Source organism: Ipomoea triloba, chromosome 5, assembly GCF_003576645.1.
Source record: "Ipomoea triloba cultivar NCNSP0323 chromosome 5, ASM357664v1".
Classification (NCBI taxonomy): Eukaryota; Viridiplantae; Streptophyta; class Magnoliopsida; order Solanales; family Convolvulaceae; genus Ipomoea; species Ipomoea triloba.
The window spans coordinates 6,352,314-6,374,611 of record NC_044920.1 but is presented as its reverse complement, the minus strand read 5'-3'; the positions used below and the strand labels follow the sequence as shown (position 1 = coordinate 6,374,611).

Below are 22,298 nucleotides of genomic sequence, written 5' to 3'. Positions count from 1 at the left end.
AGGCGTCAGCCAACTTTTAGTCCATTTTTTCTTCAAAAAATCACAATTTGATCCTAGTATTATCAAGGTTGAAAAAATCGCTAGGTGTTCCCCAGGCGCCCGGGTCGATAATTGGTGCCAAGCTAGCCAGTTGGTTGTGCGGAGATATATGATAATTGACTAAACTATTGCATACAAAAGAATTTTTACATACTAAAAATCTCAAGTTATTCTTTTGGTGAATTTCTCATATAAGCAACCTGAGAAATTTTACATCATTTTGTATCTCAAAAGTTCTAGTAAAGAAAAATGAAAATTGTTAGGATAGTGTTTTCACATGCCTAAACACAATGATCAAGTGTTCTTTTTTTTTTGAGTTCTACTGACTCGGTTACAATGTAGTATCTGTTCATTGATCAAGTGTTCTTTGTTTGTACTAAGTCTTAAGTTTATTATACGAGAGTGAGGTTCCTAACAAGTCATACTAAAGTTATTAAAATACTTTTAAAATTGAAGAATATTGAAAATAAGAAGTTAAGAAGTGAAAAATAAGGTTGTAAAAGTAGTTTTGATAAAGAGAATAAAATTTGAATTTACTATTTTAAACCTTCAAATTTTAACTACTTTTTAATTTTTCTGTTGGTTTTAACCGTAGGGGACCAAATGCACAACTTTGTTCATAACTGAGTGACTAAATCTGGATACGGCCATAACTGAGTGACTGAGTCGGAACTTGCTTAAAGCTCAGGGATCAAAGATGCCATTTTCTCTTATTATATTACGGAGTATTATATAAATATGGATCGTGCAGTATAGGCTAATTTGAATGTGTGTTAGTGTGTTAGTGTCAGGCAAAGCACTCAAAAGTGGGAAAATCGATATGGAAAGTTGATTTTAAAAAGTTGATAAAAAATGCAAATCAATGGAAGTCCAGGAATGTCATCTACATATTTTATTACTGTTGATGTAATAGATATGGAAAGTAACTTTTTGAATACAACATATGGAAAGTAACTTAACTGTGTTTGAAGTTTTATATTTGACCAACCCAATGGCTGTTGTGATGTGAAATACGGAGTAGAAAAGAATCCATATGTAAACACCTTCTTCAAACATGAATGTAAAAGGAAAATGATATATGTATTCCAAGACAGTAAAACTCCCGCCACATGTCTTGATTTTATTGGAGGAAGATGAAAATATAGTAATAAAAACAGTGACTCACATTTTTTGAATGAATCAAAAAGTGACATGTAAGGAAGGAGTATAAAATGGGATAGAATGTGGGAGTATGTGTAGTATTACTCGATGTGAAATTACAACCAACACCTTCTTAAGTACAGACTGTACTACTACAATCCTCACCAAAAAAAACTGTACTACTACAATAATAGCCACCTTAAAAATGAAAACAGCAAAATTGAAAACAAATATATAAATGCAGCTTCTTAAGTAGCCTGAATCAATGGTGGAGGATCTATGTCCGCAATGTCTACTTGTTTCATCGTTTTAGATATATGTCATCCACAGTAAAGGGGATGCTGCATAATCATAAATAACGTTTTAGCTTTAGCTCACTCTTTATAATATATATATATATATATATATATATATATATATATATAATCACAGGTGCAAAATAAAGCCATTATACTATCAAACAAATTACGTACCTTGAATCATCATCCAACAGGAAGGGACTGCGAACAGCGTTGTTAGAGTCCTCTGCCATCATAGCACTCATATTTGATATGACCTATTTTTTTTAAGAAGAAAACGAAGCTTAAAATCGAAAACTTTCAGAATAGTGCGTTTCACACACCTAAAGGCGGTGATTAAGTGTTCACTTATTTGTACTGAGTCTCAAGTTCCTCAAACAAGACCCACAAGAGTTATTGAAATGCTTTTGCAGTTGAAGAATTTTGAAATACGAGACTGAAAAGTTGAAAATAATGCTTCGGAAGTGGATTGATTCAATATAAGGAGAATAAAATGTGAATTTCTTACTTTACCTCTCAAAAAATACGAGGTTTTTGGATTTTCAGTCAAGTTGAGACGAAAACCAAACTCGCTACTTCGCTCATAATTGAAGGGGTAAAAAATTGATATGGTCATAACTAAAGGATTGAATCACAACATGAGCATAAGGACCAAAGATACAATTTTCCCTAAAGGAAAAAGAATAATAACTAGGCTTACCTCAGAAGAAACGCTATGGGTACCATATTTGTCATCCCAATAAATTGTACTGATCCGATATAGTTGTTGAATACTAAGCACCTAAAACAGTTTAACCATGGCAACTAGAGTTAAGTAGGGATCAAACAAAATAGAAAACTACAGTCAAGGAAGGGTAGGAAAAAGAAGAAAAAGTAGAGTTTCTTACTGGACAAAGTTCATTTGCAATTTCATGCAAGGTCTTCTTGGGCTTCTGGTGTATTACCTGTCAGGAGATTGAGAATGTAATTTAAAGGTCAAGGAAATTTAATTTGATTAAATTTCAAGGACAATGAGACCAATCCTTACAAGGAATCCAACTGCCTGTCTGATAAGCTTCAATTCATCCCAAGCTGACCCTACATACTGAAGGCAAACATATTAAAAAAAAAAAAAAAAAGGGTAAGACACTGACTTAAAAGAGTACACAGATCAACATAATCAAGCCATTAGTGATGCTCACTTCTTCAGTTGCATAACAGCACCAATGTTCCAATTCACCCAACCCAGATTTTACATACTCCCCATTACTGAATGAGCAGCACTCGCGTCGCAAAAGGAGACTGAGAGTTGAAGTTTAAATAAGTTAAAGCAGACAGAAAATGAAGTGTCAATGAGGTTGCAATTACAAATTGTTGTCAAGGCAGGCATGAAGGTGCACATAAAGGATAGGAATTTTACCTGTTGAAAAGTTGAACGTTGATAAATGAGAATATTTGAGTAAAAACCTTTCGAACTAAGAATGGAGGAACCTAGAAGGGTAAAACAATTAGAATACACACACACACATACTCAGTCGTATGATTTTCAAAACTCACATAGTTTGCTTTCATCATCTTCAGGTAGCTGTCTAGACATTTTACAATGCTTTGCCAATGAGCAATCAGAGCTTGTTGAGCAGCAGCATTAGCTCGGGATTGTCCTTTAACTAAACTTTTCGGTGCCTACAAAAGAGCAGCACATGTAAAGTTGTAAACCATGACAAAAGGACTGACACACCAGTAATCTGACGTTAAGAGACTGATGAAGTGATGATAAATGTAAAGCCCGTATTACCACATCACCACAACTGCAAGAGAATCATTCAAAGAAAAATAAATGGTTGCACAGAGGGGTACAGGACAAAGGAGATGGATAACATATTACATATTGTATTAATTTCTTTTTTAAATAATTTGTTTAATGCCTGCACCAACACATCATGCAAATATCTAGTGCTGCGGCATGGGGTTTAAATCAAGCATGCTTAATTCAAGTCTGAAGGATATGAAAAACAGCTTTTTACCATGGTCCTAATTATCTTATTATGTCATCCTTCTTTAAGAAATGATAAAGCAAATTCACTTCTGAAGTGATAGTAAGCCTTCACTATAGCTTTAACTTTTAGACAACAATTGGTTCAACATGACAGTCATAGTTTACGCTGCTTGTTGATATCAAAGTCCTCAATGATAAGAACAAAGGAGGGGGAATGAAAGGTTCAAACTATTGAGAGCTACAAGAAGATAGTGTTCCAACTGGGAACATAAAACCAAGTACACGAACTGCAATTTCAACACCACAGAGCAAGATAGGAAAACGTCTTCAAACTGTCCACATCTCAAATACCTTGGTCCAATTTATCAAGGTATATAATGCAAATAATAAAATTAATACCAGTTGGATGAAGTAAGAAGTGTGATCAGAATTTTATGTAATTCTAAAATTCACATAAATGTGAAAGAACTATTTTGAATGGTTATTAAGCCAACTCTACTTTATGGAAGCAACTGAGGAAGTGAAGTGTCCATACATGGTTCAAACTAAGATGAGAATGCTAAGGTAATGCATTAAAATGCAAGGACCGCATTAAAAATGGCTTTATTCAAAGCGAGGTACAGGTGGCACCTATAGAGTAGAAAGAATAGATTAAGATGGTTCAAACATGCTCAACATTGCATCAATTACATGGAGTGGTAACAGAATTGTCATTAGAATTGGGAAAGCAGGTAGACAGGAACTGTACATGCATATCAAAGTTGGTAAGAAAGATATGATATTCATGCTTATCAGTAGTAAGGACTGAATGGAGACTTAGGTTCCACATAATTGACTTTGGTTTAGTTGAGTTGAATATATAATTTAGCTGCATTAATTGTTAAGAGGATTTCTTCGCACTTACAGGGGTGAGGGGACTCCTTCAAGAGTTCAAGCATTAGGACTTGATCAGTTACAGGAATTCAAGAAGTTCAAGCATTGGCAATTGAAAAGTGATTCGCATAAAAACTAGCATATAATCTCCAAGTTAAAAACCTATATAATGCAGCTTGCATAAATTGTTTTATTTGCAAAATAAAGAGACCTATACCCGGATACATAACCGAAGCAAAGGAGAGATCTCTTTCTTCAGATTATCTCTTATCAGTCCATATATATTTTCAAGGAAGCCAGTGAGCTTCTGCTCGAACAGCAAAGCTGCCAAAGCAGGATATTTGGCCTCAACTTGACGTAAATCATCCAATCTTCCAAGCACATGCCCATTGGGAAAGGAAAGCCCAGCACTCTGTGGTGAAGCTTGTAAGCCCTTATCAAAATTATCAAGTGAAAGAGGAGATAGAAATTAAAAATTAGAAATGGAATGATTTAGGTAATTGAATAGTGAAGATAAACAAGACTATTTAGTAATAAACATCACACCTGAGACATCCTCCCAAACAAAGAAGCTGAAGATGACCCCCGCTGTTGTGGAGTCAAACTAGCAGCACCACTGGCATTAAGTGTTTGTTGGAGCAACATCAACAGTGTGGCTGTATTGCACAGCCAGTAGGCTAACACATTATTATCCGCAACCTTCAGTATAGATGAAGTTAGTAACATCTATTCCATAATTACATATGAAAGTACTACTGATTGCAAAACTAGGCTTTACACCTCTATGGATGAAGCTATTGTTTCTATTATACAGTCAAAATCACTTCTCCTTCCAACTTCAAATGATCTCCAACGAAGTAGGCATTTATACACAACATAAGCTGCAACTGGTTTGCCTCCAGAAAATCCCAAATCTTGTGAGATGCACTTGATCAGCAAGTCCTGGTTCTCCTGTCAAGAAGCAGTTGATAGTAACAACAAACCTCTACAGTAGAAACTAAAATCAAATTAAATCAAGCACAAGTTGCAAGTATGACACTAACCTGCTGCTTTTCATTGAGAGACTTCTGTGGCTTTTCCTCAGACTCAGGTTCCTTTGGGCTTGCTACTGCCACACTCATTTCCTGATTGCATGCAAAAAAAAAAGTTAAGTATATTATTTCCTTCATCACCAGAATTCACAAACATGAGAGAGAGAGATGACAAATTCTCAAAGTGAAAGTAAACTATGTACAATTTTTTTTCCAACCCAGTAGAACACAAATTACTTTCTGCTAAAGTTTCTTCAATAATAAGTTATAATAAATCAGAAGTATTGTAAGATAAACCTCTGCTTCATATTGATGAAAGATTCCAGTGAGACAGTATTAAAGGAATGAAAATTCCAGGATTGAACAACAGGAAGCAATTATAAAGATGAAAAGTTTGATGCTATCCCATAGAGATTTAAGATAGCCATCTGCCTGTCTATACAAAGAATAAGTATTGGATTCTAGTTCCTCAATTACTATCAAGTTGCCTAGTCAGTAACTCAACTCAACTAATCCTTAATCCCAACTAGTTAGGATCAGCAGTATGGATTCAATTCTCCTTTCAGCACTTTTCAGTGACAAGAGTATAAATAATTCGCAAGGGTATAGGTTTCCAGTTTCCTAATATGTTGCAAATTTTTGTTTTCAAATTACCATCAGTAGGATTCTTACCTTCAAACTCTCTAATAAGGCTATCACTGCATTCAGCTTTTCTGTCTCTTGAACTATTGCCAGGGTCTCCTTAATTACAGGAGAAGCTTCTTCTATTGCCTTCCGTGCCGCCTCTTGTTCTTGGATAACTCTTGCATTTGCTTCCTCTACTTGTTTTTGCATTGAATGCAATGCCTCCTGTAACTTTGCTATTTCTTGTGCTTTTGTCTCCTCTAATTCAGTCTGCATTTATTGATCACCGGGAAAACATTAGTCAACTGCAACACACTAAGTATAAAATTATTGAACTAAATTTCATAAACATACCCTCAATCTCTTCTCAAACCGCAACTGCCATGTCAGTTCTTCCACTTTCTTTTCAAGCTTGTCTTTTGCTTCTTTGAGAGCACCTGTTTCCCCTGCACCCTAGATTAAGCAGAAATACAGTTCCTAGCAGGTTAGTCTCTCTCCTTTAGTGAAGCAAAAGATAGATAAGCAGAACTGCAGAGAATAACATATAAACATACCATTTTAAGTTTTCGAAGCTCTCTCCTAGAGACTCGTCCCCTCCAACTGTAGAATACAAACACACAAGAAGAAGAGGAAAAACTTATGTGTCTCTGAACCTCAATACAAGCACGCATATATAGTGCCATCAAGATATTGAAAATATGAGACAATAAATACAGATCCTTTTGGGAAAACAAAGAGACTGATAGAAAATGCTATATTTACTGCACATTAGTTTTATTTTGAATAAGTCTTTCATTATCTTTTTTATTTCTAAGGTGTTAGAGATATTCTAGAGATGTTTGTTGAGTTATTTTCCCTGTTAATTGTGTATAAATTAGCAGAGATAGAAATGGAATAATCATCATCATTTTTCCTAGTACAATACTCTGAGTGTTTTACCATCTTTTAGCCAACAGAGACACATGGGAAACACCACACAAAATGAATAATATCTTTGAATATCTCAACACCAACCACATTGAGTAATAAGTGAAGCCCTCTGAAGACTTCTGTAATATGCATAATCTCTGTGACAACGGAAACAAGCCTGCATACAACAGTAGTGAGGTACTTTACCAACAAAAGCTTTTAAAAAATGAGTAAGAAATAGGGAAACAGGGAGAGAAGCTCATTTATATTCAATATTGTGACAGAGATAAAAGAGATACCTGGATTTCAATTGAAGCTTTAGTTTGCTTCCGGAACCTAAATTCATCTCGAGCAACCATTGCTCTCATGCTTGTTTGCAGTGTAATTGCAGAATGCCGTAATGTTGAGTATGATTTCCAAGCAACGAAACATCGGAAGCTCTTTTGAATCTTTATAGCAGCTGCTTCACGTCTCGATTGCTCATACAGTTTGCAAGCCAACATTTCTGATAATTGATAATAAAAGTTTAGACATAAATCAGGATTTCTATAGCAGCTAGATGAAACAGGAAACAAATCATTAAAAAGATGAATTCAAACTTCTTTTTTTTTTTTTTTTTGATAACTGAATTCAAACTTCTAATTGGGTGCCTCGCCAACATGATTGCATTTGAACTGCAGCTTCAAGAAAATTTTGTTAAAAAATATAAATATATTAAAATGTACAATATAATAATATAATTAAATTTTCATATATTTAGTGAAGTATTTATTATCATAGCATACAAAATTAAAACTTTGTATGATTAATATAATCTCTAATCATGTGTATATTTATATAAATTTATAGAGAAAATTTTACATAATTAAATTGAATTATTCATAATCTTATTTCATATATATGATAATTCTAACAATATGAATAATAACTAAGAAAATTATACTTAGAAATTAAAAAATGTAAATCTTAAATTTTCTATATGTGATTTTAAACTCTAATCAGACGCATTTTCTTATACGATTGTGTAATACAGTGTATATACAAATCATATTTATTAATATGTATATATGCAAATTCTATAAGATCATTTCTGTAATTATAATTTATATAATTTATATTGATATATTATAATTAAAATAATTAAATTTAAAAATTAAAAAATAGCATTTTAATTTTGTATGATTAATATAATGCATAAGTATATGTACGTATGTATGTATTTTTAAAAATATATTATTTTTTAATTATATTTCATATTTTATTAATTATAATTAAGAAAATTACATTTAGAAATTAAAAGAATTTTTTTTAAACTTTATATGGATTAATGTAGTCCCTAACTATATTACATATTTAGACAAATTTTTAATTAAGAGTATGACTTTAGACATATTTTAAAATAAATTTTTTAATAAGTAACCTAGTAATTAACGTGTATAATTATGCCAGTAATCACAATTCTATAAAAAAAAAAAAAAAGTGTGTATATATTTTCATATTGTACAAAATACTATAAATATAATATATGTCTACATAAATGGATAAAAAGAGAAATTGATAATTTTTTTATTATATAGATATTGGTAAATACTACGGAGTATATAATTTTTTTTCTTTGCATGAAAAAACATTCTTATTTTAAAATTTTACATTGATATCTAAGTTTTGTTTCAAAATCTACTTCGTTAATATGTTAAACTTGGAGTAACACTTGTGTGAGACCGTCTCACGGGTTTCAGTCCGTAAAACGGGTCAGATATTTGATTAATGGATCAAATATTTTATTAATGGGTCGGCTCTTGGATCTTTGACATCGTTAATTAAAGATCTTATCCGTCTCACGGATTGAGACCATGAGATAATCACACACCGTTTTTGCCTTTAAACTTTTGTTTGTTATCATAAATAGTAATAGATGTCTGAAAACCATTTAGTTTTATTTCTAAATATTTTTCAACCCATAAATGTAGCACAACAAAAACATCTCTAGATCGTCATTTAAATAATAGGTCCACAATAGACTTTGTGGTTCAATATTTGTAGATCTATGATATGTTTTTAACTAATTTATTGAAATTTTATTTCTTTTAGTTCTATTATCTCTTATTCTTCTTCATTTTAAATTGATAGATCTTGAGATGATGCATTATTCTTAAATATGTGAATTTCAATTAATTTAATAACATTATATTTAAATGTGAGACAATAACATTATATTTTTTTCAAACTTAATTTAGTGTACCTTAAAAGTAGACTATGATTCATGGTATAATAAATATTTACGTAATCATTACTATATATTAAATTAACATATATAGCATTTCTGTTATTATTTAATTAGGTAAAAAATGATTGTAATTTCAAATTTCAAAACAGAAGTATTTTCTTAGGATTGACGGAAAAATGAAACTTTTGTTTTAATGTATATAGCGATTATTATGTAAGTCTATGTTACTTTTAATTATATATTGCAATAGTATTGTAAAAAAACCAGTCTACAACATTTTAGAAATGAACCAATATTATATTGAAAATGAATATAATATAGTGATTTAATATAATTGTATGTTAATTTAATACATTAAAATACAAATATCAATATAGGTGTTATTTAAAAGTTTTTAATTAGAAATTTGTAATGATATATTTTTTATATATTAATTTTATTTGTACATAAAAAAAAACTGAACTTAAGTTGAGAAAGAATATAAGGAGTATTAGTTTAATATACCTTAAATGTAGACCGTGATTCATGGTATAATAAATATTTTAGGTAATCATTATTATAAATTAAATTAACATATATAGCATTTTTGTAATTATTTAATTAGGTAAAAAATAATTGTAATTTCAAATTTCAAAATAGAATATTTTTTTAAGATGGGTGGAAAACAACACTTCTGTTTAAATATATATATATATATATATATATATATATATATATATTTGCCTTTGAATGATCCTGACTGACTTTCTTTTAAAGACTTTTAAAGTCGATTTTTACTAAATTAATTAAAAAATAAATATAATATATGAATAGGCATCGTATATTATAACTATTTTTTAAAATTTTTTATAATTGGTATGACGTCGATTCGTATGTTACTGAATTTTTAAATTTTTTAAAATAAATATGTAATGTCAGTTTTGTAGCAAATTGACATCATTTAATTAAGATTTTTTTTTTAATCAACGAAAGTACGACGTCATATTGTTATAAAATCGATGCCATATACCTAAATTATTTATATTTTTTTAATAATAGTACAATATATGCGGTATAAAAAAAACCGATGTCGCATATTCTAAAAAAAAAATTAATTGATCACTTACAATGTTGGTTTTTATATAAAACGAAATGTCGTATATCCTTAAAAAAAAAATTTAAAAGAAAAATTACAAGATACGACATCGGTTTCGAGCGAAACCGACGTTGTATCTTCCTAATTGTTATTTGCTTCTTCTCTACTTTTCTTTTCTTCTTCTTCTCTTACAAACCGACGTCATCTTCTTCTTTTCGTCGTATCCACCATCTTTTTCGTCTCTCCCCTGCCGCCACCATACATGGTCACCACGTACACCATCTTCAGCTGCGGCCTTCCTGGCTAAGAACAATAAGAGTGGGAGTCGAAGCAAGCATATCGACACCAAGTACTTAGCCATAAGGGAGCGTGTTAAAGATAAGAAAGTGGCCATTGAGCACATAAGTACTAAGTTGATGATAGTTGATCCCATAACTAAAGGCACTACAAGAATGTTAACATTTAGTGACGTTTTTTAAACGTCGATAAAAATAAAAATGCGTCGCCAAATGTCTTTACTGACGAAATAAAAACGTCACCCGGACCGTCGGGTTAGCGGCGTATGGAAAGGTATTACTGACGAAGTTAATTTTTCGTCAAAAAATATTACGATTACTGACGTTTTTGCATGATATTAATAATGTCCCATGGTATACATACTTTTTGAAACGAAATATTAAAAAACGTCGGTAATAGTTTGCGACGAAGTAAAATATTTCGTCAGCAAATGTTTTTTTACTGACGTTTTTCATACAATTATGTTTGTCATGAATAAATTTAATTGGTGACAAAAAATGAAATGCGTCAATAAAATAACATTTATTGACGATTGTTTACATTATTATGTTGTCATTAAAAAAATTAATTGATGACAAAATAATAATTTTCAATAAAAAAAAAGACATTTACTGAAGTTTTTTCCATATTCGTTGTCATCGCAAAATTTTATATTTGGAGATATTTGTAATTTTTTAATAATTGATGATATATACATATACTTGTATATAAAAAGGTTTACACAAGAGTTTCATGTAATTGAAAATAAAATATTTTAGCATCAATTAAATGTTCAAAATAGAAGATTATTTTTCATAGTATAATATTGAATTACAAGGATGTAATGTGATACAAATATACAATTTCATAAAAACTATTGATGTTGGCACTTTGGAACTCCTTCGTCTTNAAACTTATTGGAAAAGAAAAGGACATGCATCTGATTTCAAAAAAAAAAAAAAGAAGACATGCATCTCAAACCAGCAACCTCTATTGCACTATGCATTGTTCTGGATCCTCTCTAAGCTCCAAGTGACTTGATGAATAAATAAATAAACTCTTTGAACTACAGAAAACATCAAAAGCAAAATATGGGCCAGAGTTTCACAAATTTCTAGTTGTGTGAATTCTCAATTATTTTAGGGAAGTATGAAATATCTAGATTATTAGATGCACATCAGAAAATTGCCTATCTGTCTGTGTTAATATTGAAAGATACCATACAAATAACTACTTATAGTGCTTATGAATTCTAAAATGTGCCTATGAATTCTAAAATGTGAAAATGAAATCAGCAATTAACAAAAAGTATAAATACCAATCTGTAAGGTAATCAAATAAGCAAGGATCATCTATTTTGAAGATGAACAGAAGATACCCCTATATGCAAAGCAAGGATGACATGGCAACTATAGAAACATTGTTAGAGTGATTGTCGGCAATGTGGCCATACGTCACAGGAAATTGCATTAAACCAATCTGCAAGGTAATAAAATAAAATAAAATAAAATAAAAAGAAAGACATCAAAAGTTCTGGCCTCTTTAAGGGTAGCACCATCCAGATACATTCTTGTGTGAACATGAAAACACCCATCTTTCTTAGTTTCTTGCACTAAAGCATATGTCAAGACAAAGCAAGATATGCTGTTAGATGTAAAATAAGAATAGGGGCAGCTGTTAATGCTTCGGCCACTTGTTCAGAACTATAAAAATCTGTCTACAGAATCTTGGATATAAAATTCACTTCTAAGATAGATGACTAAATTTTAAGAATCATTTCTAAAGGGGAAGATGAGAGTAATTACTTTCTTTTGATCAAGTTATGTTAAGAACTGTTAATTTTTCCATTTCTCTTGAATTAGGAACTGGAGTTCTTGGAGGCATCTCTAAAGTCAAAGGAAGTTCTCACTGATGTCTTTCTACGGAAGCAATGGCCCTTTACTGAGGTAGAACACTTGACATGAAGTTAAAATTCTTAAAATACTTTTTATTGTGAACTATAAAAAGTTGAAATTTTTCAACTACTTACCTCTTTGATCAATTGAAACCTGGGACACGATTTATTTCTCAAGGGAAAAGATGCAAGTAATAACTTTATTCTCATCTTGTGATCTTATAATCGAATTTATTTATTTCTATTTGAACAGTTTACTCTATCTCATTCCCTGTCTGTCTCTCATTTTGCCCTTTCTTCACTCATCTCCCTCTTGATAAATCTTTGTCTTTCCTTTTATTACTCTCTTCCCTGTCTGTCTCTCATCTACCAAAAGGGACACAGAAAATGAAAATTATACAAACTTGAAACAGTCTGTAATTCATCCTTACAATAACTTCATAACATGAAACATAAATTCAAGGAGAAAATGAAATGTGGCAAATCATTTCTTTGATGTATCTCACAAGATCTAAAGGACCACATTCAGAGCCTCAGAGGTGAGACAACAAATTGAACAAACAGTAAGGAAAGAGAACATTTTAAAAAAAAGCTTTGAACATTTAAGCATTACCAATCTGTAGGTGCCAGGCTTCACCACCCTTCCCACAGGCCACATCAATGAAATAAAAAAGACACTGCAGTGTAAATAATAATAATCAAGTCACATCATAATCCAGCAAACTGAATAGATTTATTTTCAGAGCATATATACACACCTACAGTCTATCAGATTTAAGAAATTGCCGACCTCCCCGGATGCCATCAGACATCCTTACAACAAGGTTAACAGCATTCTCATCGTTAGGGGTCGGCTCCTGAGGCAAGGAACCTTCTTTGGCTACTAATTGTCTCTCAGGTTCCTGATCAATTATTAGACAACACTCTTATGAATGATTAAGTCCAAGTATAAGGGGAACTATCTAAACAGTGAATCTGATGTAAAGTCACCACTATACACAGATTGATGATGTGCATTTCATAAGTTAACAAATTGATGATGTGCATTTCATTTCATTATTCAATAAGAATTCACAGTCAGGGATAAAATTCTTTATAGAGAATGATTAGTAAGTAATCTAACTTTTGGATTGGAAACTCAGTATCCAAGTATAAAAAAACCTCTGCAGAACTTTGAAATAATACAATAAATAGCATGTTTCAACTTTCTGCAAGAAAATAATTAGGTGAAGAAAGATTCATCAGGAATGGGTTTGCAAGAAAAATATTGATAATATGCATACAAATAGAGCATGGGACATTGGGACCCGATGCTATCTCCTGTCAAGTAACAGAACAGATGAGGTACTATCAAACTAAAACAATCATTTAAAGAAAGGAGGCAAGAAAAGGGAATGAACAGAGGACAACTAGGTCATACATCAACAAATTTTCACTACCATATTTGAGCATTAACCTCAAGTCCCTATGAAATACTGAAAAGTGAAAATCAGACATGAAAAATTCACTACAGCCTCACCTCAAAACCACCTGCAAAAATCACCAAATGATACCAAAAATAGAGTTTATACATGAATGCTTGGGTGGAGATTAATTGATTAGGGTTTGTATTTACCTAGACATGAATCTTCTCTTGTAAGCTTGGATTCTCTGGAAGACTTCCATTGGGATTTTGCAGAGATTAAGCCTACCTATTATGATGAAATAGTGAGATTAGAAGCAGAGAAAAATCTATTGTAGTGTAGTGTAGTGAGATGAGGGGAAAACCGGAGATGCAAAGTGCAATGCTACTGTGGAAACTATGGTCTTCTCGCAGTGGAATTAGCGGTGGTGTCACGGAGCAGTCGTAGTGGAAACGACGGTGTGTCTTGGAGCGGTGCTAAATGGCTATGGAAACCTTTCTCTCTCTCTCTTCTCAAAGGCTATGAAAACTTTCTTTACCCAAATGATAGTGCAGTGAGATCATTAGACTTTTTTTTTTTCTGAAGATATTGTTTCTTAATGCGGCTACGGCGCCAAATGATAAAACTTTCCCAGCTAAATAATTTCACTTTTCCCGACGTTTTATGCTAAAATTGATTTTTAAAACAAAACATTTAAGGACGTTTATTATACAACGTCATTGATTCTAAATCTTTACTGACAAAAAAGTTACATTTCGTCGGCAAATATTATAAAAAATTGTATTGTCTCTACCAAAATATATAGTGACGTTATTTAATATAACGTCGCAAATTGTTATATTTAACGACGTTTTTTAGAGCGTCGTTAAAATTTTCGTCGGGAAATGAAATATTTCTTGTAGTGATGTTGTTGAGAAAATGGGACTTGCGCCCACTTTGTAAAATTTGTATACATTCAGTTATTATATGAAATTCTTAAAGCATTCAGATATTTTCTCGTTATTGTATTGTTCACACATTCTGTTGAGAAAATATATTTTTGGACCTGGAATAAACATAAGGTTTATCCATTAAGTTTTGATTACCACAAAAAAAATGCTTAGAGGTTTATCCATCAAGTTTTGATTACCAAATTGTGATTATAGTAGATGATACTCACATTAAGAGGACGTATCTCTATAGTTCAAGTTTCTTTGTTTTCTTTGAGTTTGTACTTACACCAAGTGGGAGAATGTAACATTTTTAATGTTAAAGTGGTGCAAGTAATGACCTTCAATGGCCATTATGTGGTGACATGTAACAGTTGTAACGGTTACCGTTACAACTGTTACAAAGCCTATAAGTTAATGATGGCCATATAGGCTATATAAGCAAGGGTCCTCCACTGCTCAGGTTACTGCTTTACACCATCTATATTGAACTTGAGTAAAAGTGGGAGATGATGAGCACAAATGATGAGTGTAAAAGAAGGGTGTAATGTCGTTCCGCTGAGGATTGGTGTTAAGGCACGAAACTGTGTGAATTACCAGGCACTAGAGTATATGAATTTATAGAATCCAAGCAACAAAGACTGAATGGTGTAAAAGAAAGCAATTGACTAAGGTGAAAACTATATGATAAAAGGTATGGGCCAGATTAGGGGGATTGTAACCTTGATGTTCTAACAAACTCAGGATTAGGGAAAGAATAATTAACCAAGGGATTTATGGGCAATGCACATAAGAATTCAACTCAGCTACTTTCGTAATCAATAAGCCGAATTAGGCTACAATTGCCCCACTGTCGTGATGCATCAATCATAACCTTAAGCACCTAAGCATTGTAAGCCCCCAAAATTACCTCTATTTTCATAGTAGGAAAATTAAGTTGAAATTGGTAAGGCTCGAGGTCTCCATCCAACTTTTGTTGTAATGAATCCCTCTCCCAGACTAGCAATTAATTGTGGCCATCAATCAATAACAAGTAGAAAGAAATCCCCAAATCAACATAAACCCTAGGCAACAGATTTAATCCCTTTATGCAATAAATTACCAATTGAACATCAAGATTAACAATGGATCCCTAATCCAAACCCATAAACGAACTACTCCCGCATGATGGGAGTAAACAAAGCAAAGCAATAATAAATAACTATAAACATTGCAAGAATTAAAAGGGAAGAGAAACTTAACTGATAAAGAACAAATCCAACTTCAATCCAAGATTCCAAGCTTGAAATTAAATAATCTAATCTAAACTATGCTAGGAAATATAAACTAAAAGCTAGGGTTCAGAACTCTGTAAGGGAACCTCCTTAACTTGTAGAGAATATGTAGAATATATAGGAGATAGATGGGCCTTGGCCCATTAGGAAACTTCTAATTCTTTTCCAATTCTTATTCTTGTTTCCTATTCTTCTTGGTAATTTCCTTTTCTTCCAAAACTGCTCCAAAATTCTTCCTTTGCTGCTCCTTGTGGATAATTCAACTCTTGGGATAATATAACACACAAACAATTCTCAATTTCATTAGAATAAGGAAAATAAGCATTAAAACAACTAAAATAATGGGTGAATTATTGTACAAAATAGTAGATATCAGGAGACATTCTCCTGACACTCTGTAGGAATTCTACCACTACCAGCATCTACAACAGATTCACTAGCAACAACTATGGCCGGAGGTTAGTACTGTTATGTGTATTATTCCTACATAATATTATTTTAGATTGGCTTGTAATGAATAAAAGTTGGATGAATTCTCCTCAAATTAGTAAGGAATATGAAGACGAGGTTAGACAGTTTTTAGACTTTGCAAAGTGTAGTCTTCCGAATAATAATAAGAGGTTCTTTTGTCTTTGTAACAAGTGTTGTAATAAGAGAAAGTCAAATGCATACGGCATTTATATTTATTTACATATTTTTATTATAATTATTATTAATGTTTTAACTATTATAAATTTTAATTTAATATAAGTAATAGTTATTAATTATAAATTTTTATTTATAACTTTATTTTAATATTAATAATTATTATCATCATTAAAAAAATTATATTAATATTTTATAAGAAATAACTTTATAATAGATCTATGTTCATATTTTAAAAAAATGAACCTAACAATAAAATACAATTTTGTAACTTTCCAAACAAAAAACGATTATTTCTAATTTTTAGCCGAACACCAAGAAAATGAAAATGTATTTCAGGAAATCAATTTCTAAAAAAAAAAAAAAAACATAAATTTTCTATGTTTCCAAACAGAATCTAAATATAGTAGATGTGGGGGTGTTTGGTTATTGGCTTATAAGCCAAATTTTAGCTTATTTGACCAAGTTTAGCTTTTTGAGCAACCAATAAGTTATTTTGAAGTGTTTGGTAAGTGGCTTATTGGCCTTGGCTTATTGGGCCAATAAGCTGAAAATGGAAAAGCTAATAAATGTAGCTTTTTGTATCAGTTGGTTGGGAACAATGGGTATATTGACTATTTTATCATTTGAAATCAAAGGGATTTACTTTTAAATGGGTGGTGTGTTTGTTATTTTATAATAATAATAATAATAATAATAATAATAATAATAATAATAAACGGGTGATGGGTTTGTCATTTTTAATAATAATAATAATAGAAAATAAATAGGTAATAAAATTTTTTTTAGAATACTAGTATACTTTAATAAGAGTTAAATAAACAAAAATAATTAACTTATGTCCTTAAAAAAAGTATAGATGATATCCAAATTTATAATTATTTATTAATAAGAGTTAATCTTCTTGTTATATTTAAAGGTTGAAATAATACAATACACTCATACCCTTAAATGTCATTTTACATTCAATCAACTACTAGTAAACAGCTACCAGCCTACCAGACAGTTGCGTCCACTGAGACTCGAACCCACTCTCGTCATCCATGTGGGAGTGTAAACTGGGACACCGGGTGGCACTAGACCACAAGGTCTTTGGCACAGTAATCCCTACTTATGAGGCCAAAATGGCGTTGCATGATGCAATTTCATTCGTTAGGTGTTGGAGTTGGTTAAAACTTGCCGGCCAACAGTACAATTATATTGCAGATTTGCCACCTGCAAGTAGAGCAGTTCCAAATGCATCATATATGCTAATTTGCATGGAATTGGAGCTGATTGTTTGTAATTTTCAGTTACAATCGGTTGCATTACAGGCTAGGGTAGGGTGGGTGTAACTACCTCTGGTTTTATCAATTAAGTTCATCAGTACTAGAATCTGATTAACTTAGATATTGCCATGAACATTTATGAATATGGAGAAATTTATGATAAAAATATTATAGTCGTTGATAACACAGTTAATTGTCTTTGCAAATTGCTCCCATTACAGGGCGTTTGGTTAGAGAGAAGGAATTAGGTGGAAAAAAATTGCAATTCCATGGGAAAAGAATAATGCGGGAATAAAGTGAGAGTTTAAATTCCAGTGTTTGGTTTGCAGGAATAAAATTAATGGGAATTTCAATTCCAATGTTTGGTATACATGGGAATTGAGAGGGAATAAGTAGTATAATGAGGGAATTGAAAATGAGAATTAGATGAAAATGAGGGAATTGAAATTTCGTGGAATTGCAATTCCCTCCAACCAAACGAAGGAATTTGTTGCATTCAGAATTAGATGAGAATTAAGTGGGAATGGAATTGTAATTCCCTCCAACCAAACGCCTTGTTATATGATAATATGGATCTAGAGCTAGGCACCAGAAGTGTCATGACTATTCAATACATAAATGAGCTTCTCTATATAACACGTACACCATTGAGTGTTAACCTTGTAGGTTACAAATGAGTGTTTGTACGAAAAAGAAATAAGAATAACAAGGTGATGTGATAAAGCGAGTTTTGTAGCCCAAGGGTTCACACAAAGACCGAAAATTGATTTTAATCAAATATACTCCCCACGATAGATGGAATTAAGTTCCGCTACATAATATCATTGGTAGAATAATAAATTTAGATATGCAACTGATGAACGTCATGACCACATAATTATGAGTCATTAGACGCTGATGTTTATTTGGAAAAATCCCTGTTGAATTTATCATTCTCAAAATGAAAGAAAACAAAAATTATATTGCAACATATTTGTTGGTGAATTACAAAGGATTTACATGACTTGAAGTAGTAAGCAATTGGCATAAATATGAATGCGTGACATTATCTGCTCATGGGAGAGTTGCTAATGGAATTATTTATTAATTATCTCATTCTATGTTGTTGGCATAAATATGATTGAAATGCATAAAGAGCTTGATGATATTAGCTTATGCCTAAAGACGAAGTTTGAAATGTAAGACTTGGGAAAACCAAATAGCTTCGGCCCGATCGAGTATACACACCAATTAGCATACATTAAGGGTGTGTTTGGTTAACAGGTTTAGCTATCAGGAATGGATATCAAAGTCATTGTTATTGTTTGGTTGACATGTTTTTAGAACACTACTGTGAGTTTTGATTACTCCCTTAATTGTAAGACTCATTCCCTAATAAAATAAGGGTTTCATTCTCTTCCTCCTTAGCCGCTTCCCCAACTATTAATAATCATTTTCATTCCACCCTACTACCAAACATGCAAAATACTTTCACCAAAACTCATTACTATTACCAAGTATTTGATACCCATTCCGATTCCGATTTCTATGTGCGAACCAAACACACCCTAAGAAACATCTTGACATAATGCTTTAGTTGGATATTTATCATTTACTTAATTACCACATTAATGGTTCCCAATCTCTAGAAGTAGATAATAAACCATTTAAACTTGAAGAGGATAATGATAATATGCTGGGACCAAGAGTCCATTACTTCGTTGCTATTGGAGCACTATTATAGAACCAGAAGTTTCATAATCGCATCAGGTCTAATATTATATCTACGATGAAATTGCTAGCAAGGTTTAATGCTTCTTTTGCAATGAAATGGTGTTTAACATATTCTCCAGTATTTTCGAGGCACAAAGATCTTGACATTTATGTGAGAAACTAATATGTGGTTTTAATGGGCTATTTGGGTACTAGCTATTTTGTTTGAACCCCACAATGCCAAGCCCCAAACTGGTTATGCTATGACGACAGTAAAGGTTGTGTTGCACAAATGATAAATTGGTATATTTGTGAATATTTGACAAAGTATATATAACGTCAAAATTCAACGTCACTCATGTGAGCTCTAGAAGAGTTACGAGATTATTATACAAAATGTTCACTCTAGTGACAATCTTGAAGATTATACCATATTCCTTTTCTACACTTATCTTTGAACAATATTTTTATTATATTAGAACGTGTAGACTTTGAAAATTGTTATCTTCAAGGGGAGTGACATTCACTTAAATCAATCTTGAAGATTGGGTCTTGAAGACCAACAAACGTACTCTTTTTTCTTTGATTGAGTTTTGATATAATTTTCTTATAATTAATTGAAGGTTTTTTTTTTTAACGAAGCAACTAGCTGGTTCAATAATGACTGCATACCTATCATATATTCTTTCTTCACTAGGTTTTTCCATTGAGTTTTTCTAGTGAGCTTTTTTAAATGATAAACAATTTTTAAAAAAAATTCTAAAATGAACCTGAGTCCATGGTTGAATAAAAGAAACGTAGAAGAAGATAAATCCAAAGTAAGATGGAGAAAAACTCCACACGAAGAAAGAAATAAATCAACCAAAAATTCAAACCTACCATAAATTCCTTCCCTAAAATCATGCATAACAGTCATATAAAATATTATACATATTTAAAACAACCGTAAATACCCCCAATTACCCATATGAAAATTGCAGAAATTAAAAAACAATAAAAAATTATCAAATGACAACCACATCCTCTAAATGGTGTGTGTGTAAAAGCTAAGTAATCCAAACAATCAAAAATGATAGAGCTATATCCGCAAGAATAGTTTATTATATAAAGTTTTTAATGCAAACCTTTTTTTTTAAAGTAAAATAATCATGCTTATCACATTCATTGCGTCGTTCAGCCAACAGTTAACTTAGGTGAGTGCAAACGTGCAGTGAGAGTGCAAGCATGAACAATTCACTTCAAAGTAGACTGATGTTGAAGTGTCATGTAGTTGGAACAAGTAAACTAGATCTAAACATGTCATAAATAAAGTTTTTAATGCAAAGTTTTTTTTTTAAGTAAAATAATTATGCTTATCACATTCATTGCATGGATAAGCCAGAGTTGCCTTAGGTGAGTGCAGTGAGCGTGCATGCATGAACAAATTGCTTTATAGTTGACTGATGTTGGAGTGTCATGTTGATTGGACAAATAAACTAGAGTTAAACTAATATGAGTTAAGAAATCTCTTTTAAAGCATTTACCGGGAGTACAACAGAATCGGGAATACTTTGGTCAAAAAAGATAGTCGCAGCCAGGTGGATCGAATGAGAGCATCCTCCAAGCGACTGAGATATCAGGATAGGGTGTCATATGTAAGACACCGGTAAAAAATTAAATTATTGGGGATTTCAGTGTTTGGTAAGATTGAGAAAAATTGAATTATTGGGGATTTCAGACTGAGATATCAGGATAGGGTGTCATATGTAAGACACCGGTAAAAAGTGTCTTACCCGAGAAAAATTGAATTATTGGGGATTTCAGACTGAGATATCAGGACAGGGTGTCAAGTGTCTTACCCGAGAAAAATTGAATTATTGGGGATTTCAGACTGAGATATCAGGACAGGGTGTCAAGTGTCTTACCCGAGAAAAATTGAATTAAATTGAATTATTGGGGATTTCAGACTGAGATATCAGGACAGGGTGTCATATGTAAGACACCGGTAAAAAATTGAAGAAGGAACATGTGCACAAAGAGAGTCGACATCGACTCCACTAAGACTCAAACTCATGACCTCCCATATGAAAGAGTCACTACTCTGCCATTTGAGCGCAAGGTGCTTGGCTCTTTCCATGCATTATGGAATTCCAAATTTGCAATTCCTATGGCCCTATGGCTATGGGGAGATGTGGGATTTGCAATTCCTCTTAACCAAAGTCCAAAATCTTCTACTTATTGAAATTATGTAGGGAATGAATTGTAATTCATCTCTACCAAACTCCCCATAAAAGTGCTTGTTTGAAAGTATATAAGTGTCTGAATGAAACACGTGCGCCCAGTTTAGTACCCAAACAATTTTTGGATTACTTTTCCATTAGTCATTAGGGGTGTTTGTTGGGAATCAGAATTAGAATAAAAATTGAAATGATTACCAATATTATTAGTTGGTTGTGCATGACCTTATAATTAGAATAAAGATTTTAAAAATATTAAAAAAAAAAAAAAAAAAAAAAAAAAAAAAAAAAAAAAAAAAAAAAAAAAAAAAAAAAAAAAAAAAAAAAAAAAAAAAAAAAAAAAAAAAAAAAAAAAAAAAAAAAAAAAAAANGATATCAGGACAGGGTGTCATATGTAAGACACCGGTAAAAAATTGAAGAAGGAACATGTGCACAAAGAGAGTCGACATCGACTCCACTAAGACTCAAACTCATGACCTCCCATATGAAAGAGTCACTACTCTGCCATT

General features: G+C 31.9%; 1 pseudogene; it reads right to left on the bottom strand.

Moving 5' to 3' along the window:
• Positions 1-1,100: 1,100 nt before the first annotated feature.
• LOC116019385 lies at positions 1,101-7,571 on the bottom strand (annotated as a pseudogene).
• Between the last annotated feature and the right edge of the window lie 14,727 nt (positions 7,572-22,298).